The sequence below is a fragment of the Anarhichas minor genome, unplaced genomic scaffold (assembly GCF_050575085.1).
Source record: "Anarhichas minor isolate MPS153535 unplaced genomic scaffold, ASM5057508v1 ptg000003l, whole genome shotgun sequence".
In the NCBI taxonomy this organism is placed as follows: Eukaryota; Metazoa; Chordata; class Actinopteri; order Perciformes; family Anarhichadidae; genus Anarhichas; species Anarhichas minor.
The window spans coordinates 8,455,021-8,475,792 of record NW_027466449.1 but is presented as its reverse complement, the minus strand read 5'-3'; positions in this window follow the sequence as shown (position 1 = coordinate 8,475,792).

The following is a 20,772-nucleotide window of genomic DNA, read 5'->3' as shown; positions in this document are numbered from 1 at the left end:
ATGTTCCTTTTTGCTATTTTAAAGCTCATATTGATTGCTATGATTGGCACCAAGATTTCTTAAATTTCCTGTCTCTGTAACTATATTTTCCGGAAGGAAACAAATACATTCCACTTTGTATCCCAATTGCATACTAAATATCTACTTTGTGATACCACGAGGTTTACACGGTGTACCAATTTGTCACAGTGCACTCTTGTGTGACTCTTGTCGTGCCAATTTCAAATGTGAAAACATCAAAAATAGTCCAACGTTTAAAGATAAAACTGGCTCAAGTGATACTCATTTTCCTGATGAAGGGCCAATCTAGGTTGTCCCTTTTCTTATAAAATTCCAGTATTTAATAGAATGTTAAACAGCGATTATTTTTGTGAGCTGTTTCCAGAACTGGCACAAAAACATCAACATTTTTTCTGATGTGAAAGGCTCCTGCAAATCCCACTGTGTGCAGAATCCTGTGACACAAATCGTCCATCAATACTACACATCAAACAATTAAAGGAATTTATTAAATTCTACTATTCGTTTAACACTACCACACTGAAAAACACAGAATTGGTACATTTGGGACAGAGGCTCACATGCGTACAGCATTCTGAAATTTAAAATTCCCGATTGCACCTGAATGCAGCACGGTGTCTTCACTGTTTAAGATCCCAGCCTCTGCACGCTATTGGTGGACAGGATTTAACCGTTAAGAGGCCCCTCCCCTTTACGGTTAGAGAATAATGACATCATTTATATAAAGAGGTGGTCTGTCGTTTAAGTTGTCACCATTAGTTGTGTTTTCAATGCTCAATGTTTTTCAGTGTTTTGTAAAAATCTGAGATGAATACTTCTGTTCTTATTGATAAGAACATTGACATAATCGTATGTTAGTTTCATTATTCATATCATTAGTTAATAATTACTAATTATTATCAGTAGTATCATTCCTTGTTGTGTAAGGAAATGGACTTTAACTGGTTGCTGTTTTCACACAGTGCTACAGGAAATCATACAACAGGGATTTGAGCTTTGTGAGGTCAGAAGTTAATTCGCCCTAGAATGCAGTACACTGTAAAAACATAGCAGCTCCAGGGTAAGAAGGACGTTTCACGGCATACAGTAGGCCTATTATTAACCCACAGTAGCCTATTATAAACACTCACATGTTTATCAAGACAGAGTTATTTTGAAGTCAACCGGGAAGTTTTATTGTACCCAAAGAAAAACAGCTAGCGGCCAGTTTTTAGTGCATTAGTTGTGCTTCTCGTGTGGGGAGACAAAACAAAGACTTTAGTTGTTGACAGGCTTGAACCACAAGCCTCCACAACACACTGAATGTATCCTCCTCCTCTGTATCCTGGCTCTTTGACAGTAATTTGGACAGTTCCCTGCAGTTTCCATGGTAATACCCACATACGGCAGTTTAAAATACTGATGGTATTTATGTGAGCTGTCTGGGAGGATGGGGGGCTGCTGGCGGATGTGTGTCGACCGGAGAAAGATGAGCGTTTGCAATTCAGAGAGCTTGCAAACAACACCCCTATGTGCTCTCTCCATCATTCTCCCTCTAGCTGCTATTGTGACACCATGCTACGTGGTGCATCAGCTGATTCTGTACATGACATGTAGATGGTTGAATTGTTTGGAGACATCTATAGTGTTGGGGACTTTTAATATTTAATGATCTGTGCACACAGAGTCATTTTTTTAGTGTAAACAAATGTAAACTTTTGAGTTTCTAAAGGTTTTTAACAGTGAAATTTCAGGCTGAACTTTCACATATAAATCCATGTCATTGACCAATGATAATTCATCTTCACTGCTTTTGAGTAAACAGAGAGACCTGGTCCAATATGGAGAGACAGCTATCATATTAGCACCATCCAATCTAAGAGTCGTAGTATAAACTGCCACTACACCACCAAGTTTCCGGCACCACCTATTTCACAAGGAGGCATAATTGTGCTATACTCTCTAAATCTAGAAGCACTTCTGTGTTTTTTTTAATCATGAGAGTCGCAGAACTAAACAGATTAGAATAATTAAAGTATTATTTTTATCAATATAGAAAACATATTAGAATTTAGCACCACTGCTGAACCAGAGTGAGCACGATTGAAGTACAGAAGTCAAGTGTTACTATTCAGCGCCTCCAGTAGCTGGAAGAGTGAGTAGAGTTTGCAGTGTGGGCTCAGTAATATACAGTTTGTACAAGTTTGTACATCCTCGAGGGGAAACTCCCACACTGCTATGAGATAGACAGACTTTTTCACAGTAATTTAGATGTATGGAGTGAGTTAGTGTTGTTGTTTTTTTACAGTATGAGTATACAGGTAAGTTGTCGAGAAAAGATGCTGTGTGATTTACTGTATTGGAGGAGGGTGCTTGATTGGAAGAAATAGACTAGTTCATAAAGAAATTGGTGCAAAAGTTTGGTTTGATGTCATGGCACTATCACCTTCCACTGAAAATAATGGATTTAAATCCATTATTTTCCATGTGTAATGTTAAATGTCTAGTGTCACAAGGTAAAATAAACCGAGGAAGGAATCCATCCACAGATAGCTAAGACAAGATAAATAAGCTGGGAAAATGCAAATGTGACTGCAAAACTGTTCACACAAACTGGCAATATGTTGACTGGCCTGGGGCAATATGTCATACAATTATGCATTACCAACCAAAAATGAATGATAGAGTTGTACAGTAGACTCTGTCAACATGTCACCATTACACGGTGGGTTTAGAGGATGCACTTTTAATCTTACACCATTACAATTCAGATGGTAGTTTAACAATGTACGTAAAACCTTTCATCTACCTCTGTTGTGAAAAAATAAATGACAGTATCACAGACTATGCTGACATTGCATCACGGTGCCCAGTGTGGCATATAGACCTTTTGAGAGGACGGCTTGTGCATCAAAAGTTGCACGTACAATGACCTAAGCCTTTCATTGATGTATTAAAGCTTATATAATTCAGCATTGGGGTTACACAGTGCCTTTTCCCTCTGGAGACAACACCAAAACATCAATAGCATCTCTGTGAAACGCACTTCTGGCATTTCTCATCGTTTTCTCGCACTGGTCGTTATGGATCAGTGAACACAGAACACAAGAGAACAAGCTTGAGGCTGCGGTGAACTACTGAGTCACCCGTCAAGTCCCTGAGGAAGTTTTCTCATGAGACAGGAGGTGGACTAGATGTCCTCACTTCACCCTCACGGCATTTACACAGCTGCAGTATGTGATGATGCAGCGACCCTTAGTGGTGTAACACACACAGTACAACCGGCATGCGTGTCACTGTCTGCGCGAGGTAATCTGTTGGAGTAGTGAGGAAGGCTGACGACAAGAAACAGAAGGAAATCCACCTCATCAACCTCGTTTGGTTAAAACAATGGAGTCAACATCTGGACTCGTTTTCAGTCCAGATGCTTTCATGCTTAGAAAGAAAAGGTCCCTCATACTCCGTCAGCACGGAAATGATTAGAGACACAATATTTTGGCCATGGACCAAATTCACAATGTGAACCAAAACATCTTTAGACTAATAATGCGATAGGCTGTGATAACAAACACCTGGCACCTGAATTAACACACCAGTGACTTTAACCAGTAACTGATTAAATGAGGAAATATATGTCAAAATGGGTTGAATACCAATCAGAATAGAGGAAAAATAAGATTAGATGGGGAAAGCAAAATAAACAAGTTATCAACAATGGAGCTGTAATGATTCATTGATTAGTAAATCGGGGAAAAGAATAAAGGGTTTGAGCAGTTTTTAAGCAAAAATGGCAAAGAATCACTGGTTCCAGCATCTCAATTGTAAATGTTTTCGGTTTTTCTTCGTCTTTTATGATAGTAAACTGAATATTTTCGGGTTTTGGACTGTTGCTCTATGGGTCTGGGAATATAGGCTCTGAGAACTTGGGATGGGCATTTTATGAGCAGGTCTGAAGATATTAAGTCTATGTCTCCTATCGTAACTTCATAATCTCCATAACCTTTAAGAAAAACAAGTCATATCTGCTGATTATATTAAGAAAACATGAAGAAATATTCCACAAAATAGCCATCAATATTTCAAGTAAATAGTCTAATATTATACAACACATGGCCGATATTCTTGAGGAGAGTAACTTTTCCCATCAACATACAACAGACCTGACCACTAGATGGCGCTACAATCACACAAATAGTGACAATAAACAACTCCTCTGTATGCCTTTCTTTCCTCATGGGTACAAAACAATTCATTTTCTTCACATACGGTATTTTGAGAGACAGATTTTCACCACTATTGACTTCCGATGAAACACCCCCTGCCTACTGCTCATGCTCGTTCACCCCTTCAACTGCAACATTGACGTTTTGAACAAGGCCAAAACTAAAAATGAAAAACACATTTCTCCAGAAGACGACATTTATAACCACCGACCTCGTCTGCCTCCTCCTACTCATGCTCGGAGTACTTCAAAAATAGTGCTATTAGTAGCAGGGATTGTGGGCTCACTGGTTTCCTCCTCTCCAAAGTGTCTTTCATCGTGGCTCCCTCTGGTGTCTTTTTTCTCAGTAAGCTGGAGTCAGTTGAGTAAAAGACACAACTGGGAACAGAGAAAGAGTGAGTGGAAATCATCCCTGCTGCCTCGTATAAAAACGCTCCCACATCACAACCATTGGCCAGCATGGATTATCATTAATCATGTGTCGGTGTTGTCATTGGGGGGGGGGGGGGGGGGAAATGGGGTCAGAGGAAAGAAGTGAGGGGGACAGGGGGAAGCAGGTGGGAAAGAAGTGTCGAGGGAGGGGTGAGACGGATGAATGAATGCAGTGTGGTCCCACTGGCAGCATATACAAACAGACTGAATTGCTTTCGGTGGCTGTGCTTTGCACAGGGATGCCTCTATGGGGTTACAGACACGCATCTGTATGGATGGGATGCAGTGTGAGTATCAGGCAATTTAAACCTATATGAATGTGAATCTTTTGTTCAGCAGAACAAGTTCACAAGGAGTTTAAAAACAATTACCTCCTTCTTGTAAGGCTTGACAGGGATGAGCAAGCCATGCAAACATAAAAACCAGGAATTGAGGGGACAGTTCAACTTTTATCTCGTTTCACTTGGGTCAAATACCCAGCTGTGCTGTTTTAATATGTAAAGCCTAAAGGCGTGCATCAGTACTTGTGTTTGTGTCAGACCTTCTAATCCAGTTTATGTACATTGAGCCACAGCAGGGTGGTGGATGCAGGGATGAGTTAAAGGCACAATATCTACTAATACTTTCCAATGCAAGTGGGAGAACAGCCTCTAATCCCTCAAACAACTATATGCTCTCTGCCTCTTTCTCTTAGCTGTACTACAGTACAGTATAAACCTGACAAGTGCATTCGACATTGCAACTGTGCTCTTCAGCCTCCAAATAGACCCTTATCTGTCTGATTCCATCCTACTAAAGCTGTTTACGAGATTGAGAGAAGGAAAGAGAGGGAGAGGGAGAGAGAGAGAGAGAGAGAGAAATGCTGGAGGAGAGAAAGACAGAAACACTGAGAGTGAGAGAGGATTAAAAAAAGAAAGACAGAAGGAGCAATAGATATTCCTGTCCCTGGACCGGTAGCGTGGAACAACATAATCCCAGATTTTTATGGCTGTTGTTTTTCTTGAAAAGATTTTTGGATTATGAGTGGCTGTTGCCTTATAACGCCTGTATCTGATTGTGCTCAGGAGATTATCTAACTGGACCTCACAAACCTGCTGCTCAGATGAGTGGAGCTGAGAGGTCAAGACACAAGCTGAGGAATTGAGTTGTTTAAGGATTGGTACTAAGACCTTTTCTCTGTTACTCTCTATTGTTCCCCAGTATCTGTAAAAAACACACACAAAGAAATAGAGCTTCTATTTGCACTGCCTGGTGAAGCGGTGCCATCATCTTCACCTCTTCACCACTGAATATTTTAAAAAGCCATGGAAACAAGTCTCTCGTTGCACTGAGAGAGAGCTCTCCAGCTGGTGTGCATATCCTCCTCCATCTATGGTTTAACTGACTCCCATCACACATGGATATCTGATAAGTTAAAGGATCATCACTCTCTGCATTCCTATAATCAACACGTATGACACGTTTGGTAATCTACTTACTTCTATGCTTAATCAATGCATACATTCTTTGAAAACATCTGGCTACAGTAGTTCCGTGTTTGGCGCTGAATGCAAACACTGCAGCCTGGTGACAAAGCCTGTTGAGGACCGTCTATTCCTGTAGAGATGTCTCTGGTGCACTCCTGTTGTGTCTACGTTTGTGTAAAACCTGACGAAGCGTAAAGGAGCGACATTTTGAGAACACAGCAGAACAGAACATCGGGTGGTGACACGATGCTCTTCATTTCCTCCTTGCTGTGTTCATCAAAGTCAACTGTATGTGAGGAGGCTGCGATCCAGCATGTCCTCAAGCCTACGCGTGTTACCGCTGGACCACTGATTGGTGGAGTTGTTGCCACTTAATCCTTTGACATGAGTGTAGTTAAAAAGTCAGAACGTTATGAATACATCTGTTCAAGCACGAACATGTAAACAAAAGCAAAACCTAATTCAATCGGCTGTGTCCACAGTCTCTAAACCACTGTTTACACAAACACAGTACTACAATACTGACGGCTACAGATGGACGTCTGTGTTCATCGTTCTTTATGAACTTGTTAATTATTTTGTTTATTTCCAGATATTAATTACTTTTTATGGTGACTTTGCTGTTGTAAACATTACTTTTGCTGCTCTAGAAACAATATTTAGTTATATTTAAAATAGAAATCAATTCTAATCCTGTTCTGAATGTATTTGTTATTAAAAGCAATTATTTAGTCATGAAGAAGAACATAGTATTGATAAGAGTAGCTCCTAGTAGCAATAAAATCCTAAAGATACCCATACCTGACATGCTTGGAAAGGGTGGGGTGAACAGAGGGGTATTTAGTTGGTTGCAATCAGCAACACACTGTTCCTTTAAACACACTTGGATCACTCCTGTGGCTTAGTTAGTCCACTAAAAGTACAATACATTACAATACAATTCATACGACGATATGATGACGTAATTACTTCCCTTATCTTCAACAGTAACGAGCTTAGTCATCGTCAACTCTAGTAACCTTCCCTTCACCTGGTATGTGCGTGTGTGTGTGTGTGTGCGTGTGTGTGTGTGTGTGTGTGTGTGTGTGTGTGTGTTTGTGTGCGTGCGTGTGTGTGTGTGTTAGTTAGAGGAGCTCAGCCCCGGCAGAGAGATCAGAGATGTGCACTGCAGCTTAATAATAAATGAAAACAAAACATGAAAACATTGTTTCAGGTGGTTATACGCTGATTTAAACATATGAATATTTTATTCCATTTCCGCCAATGAATCCAACTAAATGTTACACACTGTTCCTTTAAAGCTGCATTTGCATTGTAACAATGTGTGAGAGGACTCGCTCTTCATGGTAAACCAACAGCCACATATAGCCCACATTTACAGTTTTGGTGTCTTTCAGCTCATTGTTTTGTTTTATTTCTTATAGCCCGCACTCACATTCACTGCTGTCATTAACCAGGTTCATCAGGCAGCTGTTTCCAGTGAAAAAGCTGTAAAATCACGACCTGCTCAGCACCAAATATCAGACCCAGTTAGCAACTAGCAGGTGAACACAGTGGAGACTTCAGCAGCTAAAGACAGACAACAGAGGTAAAGAAGAGGGAATATTGACTTAATATAGTTAACATGTGACATTGTTGGGTTCACAGCTTGAATGAATTAATGTCGTTTTAAAGGAGGTTAGACTTATTTTACAAAAACGACTAAATGCATCTTCCCCTGCATTCATTCACAGGGCAAGCAGAGCGTCATAGATGATCTTTTCTAAAAGCAGCATCCTCCCAGCTCTCCCTAGAGGATCTCCAGGTGCTGCCATACCAGCTGGGAAATGTTGTCAGTCAATCTGTCATGTTGCTCTTGTGTCTGAGGTTCAACAACTGCCTACGGTCCCATGCCACACTGGCTGTCCCAGGGGGAAAGCTCAAGCTGAAAAAGAAGCATGAACCGGTGGTGTGACCAGTCACAAGGAAAGGTGAGGAAGAGAGCAACGATAGTCTGACCACCTGAATAAACACTGCGGCTATCAGGCCTCTTTTTCTTTGGCAATGACATCATTCAGCTCATTTCCATGTACTGTAAATGACATTTAACGTGACAGAAAGCAGATCGATATAAGGTGTGTCTAGGATGTCATGTAAATTTAATGCGGCTAACTCTAGTGTAGTTAACGCTAATGAGAGTCTCAAGCATGGCTCATGGAGCTTTCATGCTGCGATGCAAGGCCATCAATTAGCAATGAGGGCGGAGAATGATCTTTCATGCTCATCAGCGCTTTGAAGGAATTAGTCTGTTTGAACATTTACATCTTTGAGTGGGAGAAAGACGGAAGCAGACAGGAGGAGAGAGAGTTCAGTTGGTAGGTGGCACCCTGCTGCTATTTGAGAAAAAGTGTTCTTTGGCGAGGGCAGCTCTGTCTTTCAACTCCACTAACGCTCTGTGATGAGTGATCTACTGTAACTTATTTAACACTGTAAATCACATTCTTCTAAAAGGCACTGCTCGAGTCAAAGAAAAAGAAGCTTATTCAGCTCTTTCAAGTTTACAAATTAATGCAGAGATTCCTAGATTAGTGGGAACTTTGAGGGAGTAAGTTTTAGAATTTCCAGAGAGTCAGCATATATGTTTGAATTCTGACCGAGAAAAATTACCACAAATCTACGAGCTGTCTGGAATGAGTGTCCACCCTTCGTACATGCATGTGTGCTGTATATCCCCTGCATTCCCAGAGGAGTATGATACATGAGGGAGAAAAAAGAGGAGACATGACTGACAAGACAGAAGGAGACACACAGAAAGACGGGAGGGAGTGCAAAAGCGGCGAGGGTTAGCAGGAACAGAGGAGCTGCCATCCAAATGAATAACACAACAAGCAACAAGAAACAACAACAGTGACAGCTACACCTTCCAGCTGCCGTCTTTCATATGCTAATGCTGGTATTACTGCCTGCCAATGCGACACAGAACACAACGTGTGTGTTTCTGTGTGTTTATTCCAAATGAAGCGATGCACTCACGTGGTTTTGCTAATAAGAGTCATCTGGCAAGGCTTTTAAACACACGCACGTTTGTACACATAATACTGTGGAACAAGCTTTCATCTTTACTTTGATGTGTTTACATGGCAATCAAATGTTACGCAGTATTGTGCTGGGTACGTTTTAGGATGACAGTTAGAATGTATTGTAACAGATGGAGGCCATGGGAAATAGCCTTTTTCTTAAAATATATAGGTCTGATGTTATTCCATATTTTTCTTATGGCAACAAATCCCACGAAAAGACCCAAAACCAACAATTACCTGATGCTACATGTCGAGCAAATCCTGTGGCTGTAAATACTAGATAGATAGAAATATTGACCATATAGCTGCTTTAAAGATCTACTTCAGGAACTGATGGGCTAAGGGGGCTGAGAGGAACAGACAGGCCATGAAATATTGCTTTTTACATTTTCTCTATGAGGTTTTGCATCTGCTCCATTGTACATCGTCTGCTCTCATTAACAGCTCTGATTATGATACGAAAGGCCATGTGGCAAACTTCTCATCCCTGTGAGGATTATCTCATGGTCCGACAGCGTTTTCCTCCATTTCAGTTGTTTTCGTTGAGCTGATTTCCCTTTCAGTGATTGAAGGAAATGTGTGAAAAGCAAACGTGATTAGATTGTTTTGAGCTGCTCTATTAATATGTCCACGTGGCTGTGTTTGTGTGTGTGTGTGTGCTAGCATGGGCCTCTCCATGTACGCAAAACAGGGACTCTCCTGGGCTGTGGTCTGCAAAGCCTCTCTCTGTGGGAATTGACTATCTATTCTGTGACAGAAATGCACCGAGCACTCTGATTGGCACATGTTAAATCCCTCCCTGTGTGATTGGGAGGCCACCAGTTGGAGTGTGTGCATGTGAGTGAGTATACATGTCTGTGGGTGACGATGTATGTGTGCAAATGCCACAGATCCCAAAGGAATTAGGTTGATTTTGAGCTCTTCCAAGCAGCACAGGGATCTAGCATCTCTATTTTGTTATCTCGCAATCCACATGCTGAGTTTGACTGTGCTGCCAGAGAACGGTGTAGAAGACAAATCCGGTGGCTTGGTTAGCCATGATTCACCCGTGTTACTTGAGGAGAGAGAGAGAGAGAGAAAGCAATGGAGAGACAGTCAGAGAGAGACAGAGAAGGAGAATGCTTTGTTATATTATATGGAGGAATCAAAGAATGAGAAATAAAACACAGAGTGTGGGAAAAAAGAGGGGAAAAGTGTTAAGGAGGAGAGTGTTGAAGGCTCGAGAAGCGGGGACGGAAAGGAGAGGAGAGTTCAGTAATCGGAACTCTTTTTTTCAGAGTAACAGATTAGCTCACTGGGTGAAATGATATATGACATGGCACTAAGCCTCCTCACAAGCACACCCGCACAACCACGCCCCCACTATGGATCAATTACCCTGTCGTCCATGTGTGCAGCCGTACATCATCACCTCGATTACACCTCACAGACACACAAACTCTGGCACTTGCATGTTAACTCCTACATAGGCTATACTATACACACACACACACACACACACACACCGCTAGAACTTCAACTGTACTTTCACTGGCTGTGTTTGTGTGTCTAGTGTTTTATGACCAAGTGTCTCGACTGCCTGACTTCTGTGGCATTGATACCTATTACTACCTGTTTCTTATGCAGACAGACGAGACACACACACACACACACACACACACACACACACACACACACACACACACACACACACACACACACACACACACACACACATAAATGCACAGTCACACACAGTTACACCCCAGAGCCAGTGGGGCTGCCTCCTCAAATGAACTGCAGAGTCACAGAGTCTGGACAAAGTCATTTGTTGTGAGTAAACTTCTTTGGGCAGCTCAGGTCATTCCAGGCAGTGGAAGACGGAGACCACACACACACACACACACACACACACACATACACATACACATACACATACACACACAAACACCAACACTCACACACAGGTCAATTCGGTTGGGCATGGTGTCGATCACCCCTCTGCTCCTGGTGCTATAGTCTACCGGGAAATGCCCATAGCTCAGCTAAAGTGAGTTCAATTTAATTTGAACTTCACACAGCTGCGAGAGGGAGAGGGAGAGAGACGAGGGGGAGGGTGTGGGCGATCCAATATGGTTTTGTCCTTCTTGAAGTGACACAAACATTTCAGACTTTCCCCATGTCCAGCATCCATCCCCCAGAGAGCCATTGCTGACGCATTTGGAATTGTGTGACTGTGTGTGTACGTGTGTGTGGTTGCTGATAGGGCCTACATTAGCTCATGCCTCTTTATGTTTGTCTACCAGTCTATGTCGACAAGAGAGGACAAATATCATATATCCAACAGGTCTTGGCGCAGCCCATATGTTCTTCTTCACATTACTGTACAGTATCATTTACATTTATTGCATGCGCCTGTCTAGTCAGCTGTTCCCTCTTCAGGCCGCTAGGGAGCGCTGCTCCGCTTCACAGCTGACAGTGAAGCAGCGCTCTCTGTCTTCCAGGCGCACAGGCGGGAGCGCACCAACAGTCTGTCTGACTCCCCGACCGCATCGCACCTCTGTCCCGTCACACTCGGCTACTTTGTCGTCGCTTCCCCCAGAAGAGGATAAACGGGGGATTCTCGGTGCAAAACAATAGGCTGATTGGGGGAGGTTTTAACTTGGACGTTTCCTCCATGTTGGTATGTCTTAATAATTAAGTTTCCTGTCTCACCCCGTTGGGCAAAAGCGGAGGAGAGCAGCGGAACTTTCAGGGGACCTTTTCTTGCACCGGAGTAACCGCTGCTTGTAACCCAGGAGGTCATATCTCTCACCGGCTTCGTTGCTCTCTTGCCCGGCTGCGGAGGTGGAGGGTATGGTGTAACTTTTTCCGCTTCAGTCGAACCTAAGCGGCCGGTGTGTGAGAGAGAGGAGCCGTTTTATGGTACCGGAAAGGGGATGCGAGCCTCTCCTCCGTCTCGGATAGCGGAGCGGCTATGAGGAGAGAGGATCACCTGCTGGGCTAACAGAACAAGACCACACCGCACCAACAGGTATGGATCAGTGCCTTTACACCTGCACAGATAAGCTTGGTGCAGCCCACGGTTTTAATGCGATTTCTGTTGACGGTTGGCAGTGCGCGTGAGACAAAGTAAATTAGTGGCACACCTGCCACGCGTGATTAATATGCTTTATAACAGTCGACTCATCTCGTCTTTGAAAACCAGTTACGCACGGAATGGATTACACTTCATCCGTTCCATTTTAGGGAATATACAAGATATTGATTTTATGAATGCATGAGAGTCATGCAAAAAAGATTTCCTCGCGGTAATATCCCATCAGCCTTCTCTGGCATGGTATGAGTTTTATTATCGCGGTGGTGCTTTTACAGCAAAGACAAATGATTGCGGGTGTTTCAGGTGTTGCACAGCTCTCTCTCTCTCTCTCTCTCTCTCTCTCTCTCTCTCTCTCTCTCTCTCTCACACACGCGTGCGTGTGCACAAAGGGGGCACGTAGGTCTAAGCTGTGCGTATACGGGCATATGGCACCGGGTTCAGTGCGCTGTTTTATGCAGAGCTTTAGCAGGCGCAAACAGCTGCTCACCTCGTTTTGACAAATCCTATGAGCTGTGCTGTGTCCAAAGATGCTAAATTATAAATATGTTGTTGCCTTATTTCATGGTGAAAGAACAGCTAAGGAATCTTAACGTTTCCTTCGCACTAAATTGTCTCCCATTGAAAAAAAATAAAAATAGTTGCGCTCAACAGTGGTTTGTATAGTCTTTACATGAGAGGAACATAGTGCTTGTACACATAACAAAAGTGAGGTGTGTGTGGAGCATGTAGAAGAACTCATCACCCTGAAAGCGGTGGGCGTCTTCTGCAGCATGCACCATGGATCACCTGATCTACTGTAGATGGTGATTCATAAGATGACCTTTATTGGCGACAGTGGACACATTGTGCATCAATGTGGTAGCAGTGTAGAGGCTGTGAGTTGTTGCAGTCGCTACTTTTAGCTCTGGATATGTTAAAATACACTGTTCGAGGTAACATGGCGCAACATATCCTCTTACAATGGTTCGTATGATATCTTATGAAAAGTCTTCCTATTATTTTTTTGTGAGTTTTCCAACGAATGTCAAGCAACACGAGTGATCAGTGCACCTGCGCAAGCGCCTGCGGAGTTTAGGCAACAAAACTACTTGGTTAGGTTTAGCAAAAGATCGTGTTTTGGGTTAAAATAACTACAGAAGTGTTGTTACTTGAGTACAAAAGTTACGTGACAAATAATTCAACATTTACTTCTGGTTTCACACGAGACATGAACAGCGGTTTCCCAGATGAAAGTCCAGTGTTTGTATCTCAACCATCCACTCTGAGACCTACTACTTCTGTACGCAGACTTTATCTCTCATTTTATATACGTCCCCTGTCCTGGCTCATAATTAAGTAAATTGATTAAGTGAGATATTACAGTGCATTACTTTTCGTAGGTATAGCGAATAACAGTGTATGAGAACAGCCTGCATGGTAACATTTGTGTCTCCTCATCATGTTATCTTATGGCTATTTCTGGCCTTAATCCCCTTGACTTGTTCATAAAATCCTTGTGTGTGCATACAGGGTGATTGGATTTAAACAAAGAGGGTCATCCCAACTGTGGACATATTTTTGACATGCTCCAGCTCCATCTGTCTCTGTCTCTTACTCTCCCCCTGTTTTCATGAGCCTCTGCAAGGAACATAGAAGAGGCGAGGCTGAGAAGTGGAGTGAGAGAGTAACAAAATAAGCAGGAAGAGAACTGACAGTGCGACATGAGCGACAGGAGAGTAGAGATGCAGGGAGGTGGCAGCTAGAGGCGGGTGGAGGGGGGGGGGGGGGGGGGGGGGGGGGGGTGCAAGATAAGGTGCTGAGGTTTATGTGGAAAAGGAATGCATTAAAAGAAACAAATACATGTGAGGTCACTTGCTCCTAGGATGGTTCTCAGATGTATTTTTAATATGGCCACAGGCTGATGAATACCATCATGAAATGTTAAAACATCACCAGTTCATTCAATAAAATGGAGAGAATGAAAGGAAAGATAGAAAAATGAGGACAGAGGAAGGTAGAATGGAAATGACGTTCAAGTGAGCAGGAGGTAAAAGTATTTAGACTCATTTTTTAATGAAGATAAATCTTTACATGCATTTTATGCAATCTATGTCTTCCTTTGTGCCGTGTCATTTAGGAAACATTAAGTAATTGCAGCCTCCTTTCTGTGACGGCTGCACAACCGGTCCACTAAATAAAACACAACAGAATAGCACTTCTCCTCATGTGTCCTTACTTTAAAATGAATTGCCAGGTTGGCTGACTCACATTATATCTCCTTCAAATCCAGGCAAACTATTTAACTGAAATAACACGAGAGATGGAGAGGATGATGTAAAGAGGAACCACCTCGGTCAATACTCGGTTTTAGGTGAATCTTTGCTTTTTATTTGATTTCTTTGCCGTTTTATTCCTTTATTACATAGTGATTAGTGGAAAGGTGACAGGAAATAATGGAGAGAGATGCAACAAAGGTCATAGTGGGCGTCTTAATCCCTGTCCCACAGGGACGCCCCAGCGCATGTTTGCTTTTGGAAATTGAATGGCTGTATGGGATTGGCAATGTAGGGGATACACTGATTTGCAAACCAGCAGAGTCCACAGGACTGGTTTAAATTGGACAATTTTACCCTTTCTCCTTCTGGCAACATGACCAAAAGCACACGCGAGTTATCCTTAAAATACAGCAAGCTTTCATGTTTCCATAATCCACAATTTCCTTATGTCTCCCTGTACACCTTTAACTCTTCCTACACATCTCTCTCTCACTTCCTTTATCCTTCTCTTCTACCAATAAGCCCTCTGGGTCATGGGAATACTGTCAAAGCTGCTGTCCAGAGAGAAAGAGAGACAGACAAAGACAAGGAGAGCAAGGAAGAAATAAAAAAGTATAGTATGTGTTAAAGGTGATCTTGTTTGTATTTGCCACCTCCTGTAGCTGTGCGTGATGAGAAAAGAAAAGGAGATAATTAAAAGAGAAAGAACAAGAATGAGAAGCAGGAGCAAGTGAGACAGAGACCTAAACACAGAGAGAGAGAAGGGGGGGGGGGGGGGGGGAGAAAGCTATCGGGGATAAATAAAAATAAATAAAAAGCATGTGTCCTATAAAAGGTGTTCTGTATTTCATTGGCCATCTCCAGTAGCTGTGTGTGGTGTGCCGAGGCCCAGGGGGGACGAGTAGCCACTCTAAATGTGTGTAACCCACATAAAGAAATTGTTTCTGGGAGATCGGGCCCCGTAAATTCATTCCTAGCCGCCAGCCCTGTTCTTATCCCACCTCCCAAAGGTGAGCTATCACATCCAAACATATATTTTTTAGATTCTTTCTCTGCGCACACATATACACACAGACCCGGACTTTTCTACCAAACACACACACACACACACACACACACACACACACACACACACACACACAAGCACACACACACACACACACACACACACACACACACACACACACACTTCAAGACACCTTCCCTCCCCCACAGACACACATCTTTGAGCAAACCCTCACTTTATCTGTATGTATGTTTTGCTCAGGATGCACACAGACATATACACAAACATATATATTTCTTTTGACACACTTTTGTTGTTCTAGAAAATACACATTCACACACAACACATTGCTTTGCTCCCAAACGGCTTGTGTGGGACAGTAACGGTGACAGCTACAACAGCATCAGTACCTGCTGTGGAACAGAACCGCGTCAGAGGGAAACAGCAGCAGATGCTGCGCTCACAGCTCCAGGATTACCTTAGCCTGAACAAACTCCATTACTGCCTCTATTACCCGGGTATACAGAGCCCGGCAAAAAGCACTTTGCAGAACCACTGTTTACCCAGCACCTCTGTACCCCACACACCGATTCCCTTGATTACAGAGCAAGGAAGTGGCGAAGACCAGAGGGAGAGGAGAGAAGTTGCATCGGGGGGGAAACATCAAGCATTTCTTTCAGTCGTTGTCACAGCCAGGGCAGTGTGTGTAGAGCTGTTTGTTGTTTAACTCAGTGGTCAAATGAGAGAAAATCAATTAGTTAGTTGATCATCAGAAAATTCATGGCAGTACTTTTGATAACCGAGTGAACCAATGGTGCCACATTTAAGATTAGAAGCAGTGCAAACAAGGCAGTCAACATAAGGTGCAAAAGGACAAAATAAGGCACCAAGACAAAACAAAGAAGAGCAAAATAAAAGACAAATGTAAAATGTATAGATAAATAAAAAATGCTTTAAAAATTCTGGTTCTTGCTTTTTAAATTTGAGGAGGATCATCTTTTCTATATTTAATAGCTCCACTAATTTAATATATTTGTGTTTTGGACAATTTGTTGAACATTGACTAAATGATTAATCCAGAATAAAAATAATTCGTAGTTGCAGCTCTAAATAAATAGTTTATGTTATTCTTCAAATAGAAATAAACTTCTGCCGTAATGTATTCACGTGAACTTGTTTTTTTTGACGATTGGACAAAATTAGCAATTTTTGGAGCTCCTGTTGAACTCTTCCAACAATTTTGATAACTGAGTAATCAGTTCGGTAATTTACACGCAAAGATGCCAAAATAAATCTAGTTACAGAGTCTTAGATATGAGGATTTGCTTTCTTTCCCTCAGTATCTTTCGGTTTTGGACAATTTGTTAGAAATAAAAAGCAATTTTAAGATTTTAACCAATTCATCTAAAAATAAACTAAAATAATAACAAAATAATCAACAATAAAAATAATCCGTAGTAGCAGCCCTAAATTAATAATTATCAAGTACAAAATAACAAATGTTTTCCAGTTACAGCCATATTGTATTGATTTGTTCGGGATGTTTTACAGTTGGTCAGACAAAACAAGCAACTTTAAGACATCATGTTGAACTCTTGTAATTATTTGATTGCTATTCGTCATTATTTTATACATTTTGTACGCTAAAAACAAGAACTAACAGAAAATAATAAGCAAATGGTTATAGATAATGATAATTATTTGTGGCAAAGAAAAAGACAGAAGACAGGAATACTGCGGCAGTGCTTTCCTTATTTGACTAATGAGGTTATGTAATAGGGCAACGCTGACCGACGCTCTGTGTGTGTGTTTGTGTTTCCGTGCATAGATGAGTGTTTTCCAAAGCTATTGATGTGATTGCAGGGCCAACAATGCAATGCTGAATAGCACATGCGAGGCAGTGTAAGTGGATGAGCAGAAGGTTAATAGGGGAGAGAATGAGAGAGAGCATGAGTGAGTGTGTGTGATTCTGTGTCCGAAAATGCATCGTATGCTCGTGCTTAAGTCTGCGGTGAGTGATGACCTGCCATATATTTGAGTTGAAAGCCATCCATCACCCTCATCAGTGACTCGAGGGTCCTGTCATTACATGTTTCCCTTCATTTACACTGTTAATGGCCATCTCTCTCTCTTGACCAAACTCTCTGCTGTGCTGTCTCACAGTCAGCCTCTCACTCTCAAACTCAAATTTTCATTTCAAAATAGAGGTGGACATTTTGATTGATTAGTTCAGTTCAGTTAGGAGAGTCACTGTCACCAACTATATAACTTTTTTCCCCTAAGCTAAGCAATAAACTGTACTTCAGTGTGTACATCAGGAAGTGAACAACGCATCACTTGTTTTCTTTCAATCAGATTGTCACCAGGAACTAAAGCACTGCATCTGAGTTGAGCTGAATAGTTCTTTAATAGTGTAGTGGTGATTGCCTCGTATGCGCTTGTTTGGTTGACACATTTCAATGTTGCAGAACTGTAAAAACCTGCTGGCTCATCGAGGCATAGCTGACAACATTTCAGAAACATTAGATTGCGGTGGATGTTGCGGTTAAGAACAATGGTTGCTTTTTTTAGCAGCCAACTGTGCCGTGACACGTTGCAACTTATTAAGAAAGCAATTTGATTTGTTGATTTCGGCGCAGCTGTAGCTTCTGCTAATGAGTCTGCAGTGACAGGAGCCTCCACCAGTGTGTGGGCTGTAGATGTGGTATCACTTTCCGCGGCGGCAGTAAACCGACCGACACAGACACTGCAGCTTTTGGCGGCGTCACGGCTGACTCATTATGGCTGACGGCAACGAGGAGCCGTTAACCAGAAGTCAGAGCTACGCCACACATACAACCCTCTGGCTCAACTACGCAGCAATCACTGTGGTCATTAGGACGCCATAGTTAGGCCCGGCCTTGTGTGTGTGTGTGTGTGTGTGTGTGTGTGTTTGTGAGATGTCTGCTCTCCTGAGGAGTGTTTGTGCGAGGCTCGTCTTGGTCATTACTTCAGCGACGGCGAAAGAAAAGTTGGGAGCAAATGACGTCCCAAAAGGCTGTGACATGGGAACCACAGAGACACTCACAGTCAGCGATGAGTGCTGTTGAGTATAATGAGAGTCTTCAACTCACTTTAATAATTTCTACTCTCTCTTTTTGTCCTGTTTTCTGCTCAGGGCATATCCTACTGGCTGCCTGTGTTTGTCTGTGTATGCCCTTTTATCTTGTAGTCTTTCATTATGCTCTTATAAGTGGAACCACTAGCTTTATGGCTGCCTCATTAGGTTGTTGGGCAAGCCCACAGCACATGCAATTATATCTAATTATGCAATTATGCATTCAGTATGAAGCTTTATATGCTGTAGATTGGTATGTTTAAGATGTAGCACAAACACAGCAGCTATTACTGCAGGGAGCTGGTTGTGTGTTAGTGTGGTGTAGCTGGTCTCTTGCTTGAAGCCCACCAATGGCAGAGCTGTAGGGGATGGAGGAATAAAAACATACACATTTTTATACTTTTGTGTCCACGTATCAACCAGTGGCTGATGATGATTATTTACCTGGGTGGGGCTCCTGAGAGCTTCTGCTTACACACTAGCAATGTTGTGGTTTATCTTGGGTCAGAGAGACTTTGACTCCAACTGTAGAAGAATTACTTAAAAATGGAATCAGACAAGCAAACACACTCCATGCAACAGCTCATCTTGGCGACTAACTTTTCTCTCAATTTCTATTCCTTGCACTGTTGATTGTTGTTGATTGTCTAATGTTATGCACCACCTGCCATGACAAACTCCTTGTATGTTACATACATTGGCAATAAACGGTTCTGATTCTGATTCAAGCAAACAAAAACAAACATAGATTTAGAAAAAATATATAGTTTATTTCAATGTATTCAGACCAATTTTTTATAAACATATTGTCGTGATTTGGTTGTTATATTCGGCTTAATGCTTAACGGCCTACTGCTTCTGTTATTGCAATTTCAATGTGCAGTAAAACAAATTGCAACAGCCTTCAGTTTAGCCTACCATGCTATCTTGCCATTGACAGCTGCCCGGACCAGTGGAGCTGGAAATGAATGATATAGTGTTAATAGCTACATATCGGTAAATGGTGCTCCTTTCTAGTCTTACGACCACTCAAAACACTATACACTACATGGCAACAGTCACCCATTCGCACCCACATTCCGACACTGATGGCAGAGGCTACCATGCAAGATGTCAGGATCTAAACTCATGCACATTGACAAACACAGTGATGGCACAGCCTTTGGGAGCAATTTGGGGTTCAGTATCTTGCCCAATGACACTTCTACAGGCAGACTGTAGGGGCCGGGAATCGAGCCGCTTCCCATTGGATCCTATGGAAGCTGTTGACACTGAATAAGCTTTGTGGCTCGCTGCATGTGCGCCCTTCCACCGGCCAGCCGTCACCGGTATCGACACTACATTTTCAGAAACATACTGTTACGTAAGTCGTGCACTTTAGCTACTGAGAAGTCACTTCAAGTCGCTTCAAACACAAATGACAGTAAGAGGGAACACCTTGTTAAGAAGCTCAAGAGCGTTGGTCTTGTTCTCCTAATCTGTACACTTCAACGTTCATACACAGCCGGAGCATTTCTGTTTTTCTACAAGACATGTTTCACACCAGCACTCCAATAGATGAGATATATATAAAAAAAACAACACAGTGGAAGAAGGGGAATGAGCTACAGTAGGTGATGCGCTTCGGTGTGACATGTTTCTCTACAGATCCTATTGAAGAGAGCAGGCGAGGCTTGCTAGGCTCCCAGTGTGTGTGCGAGACAGGGCTGACAGTAATACAAGCAGTATCTGGCACCCCCCTCCCTGGGATCACATCCTTAAGACGGTTTCTCTTACTAATCCCCTCCTAATATGACTAATATTATGACACTGCCATTAGCCAGAGCATTTTGAGGGCACACACGGGGAGAAAACCACAGCCATGCACATATGCATGAACACAAACCTGGGTCGGTTTTAATATGCAACGTTTAATACAAATAAACATCTGTCTTAATGCTGTTTATAACTGAACATGTATGTAGCTTTCACATTTGCTATTCATTATTTTAAATACCCAGTGCTGGTTCGGTCTTTTCGAGAGAAAACCATTTGGTGGACAGATTGTGACGCTCGATACTTTCTGCCAGCAGCCACAGTTGTTCATTACAGGAATGTGTTGCTTAGCTGGATTTAGTGATAACCCCCGAGGCCGAGGAGACAAAGACATGTGTCAG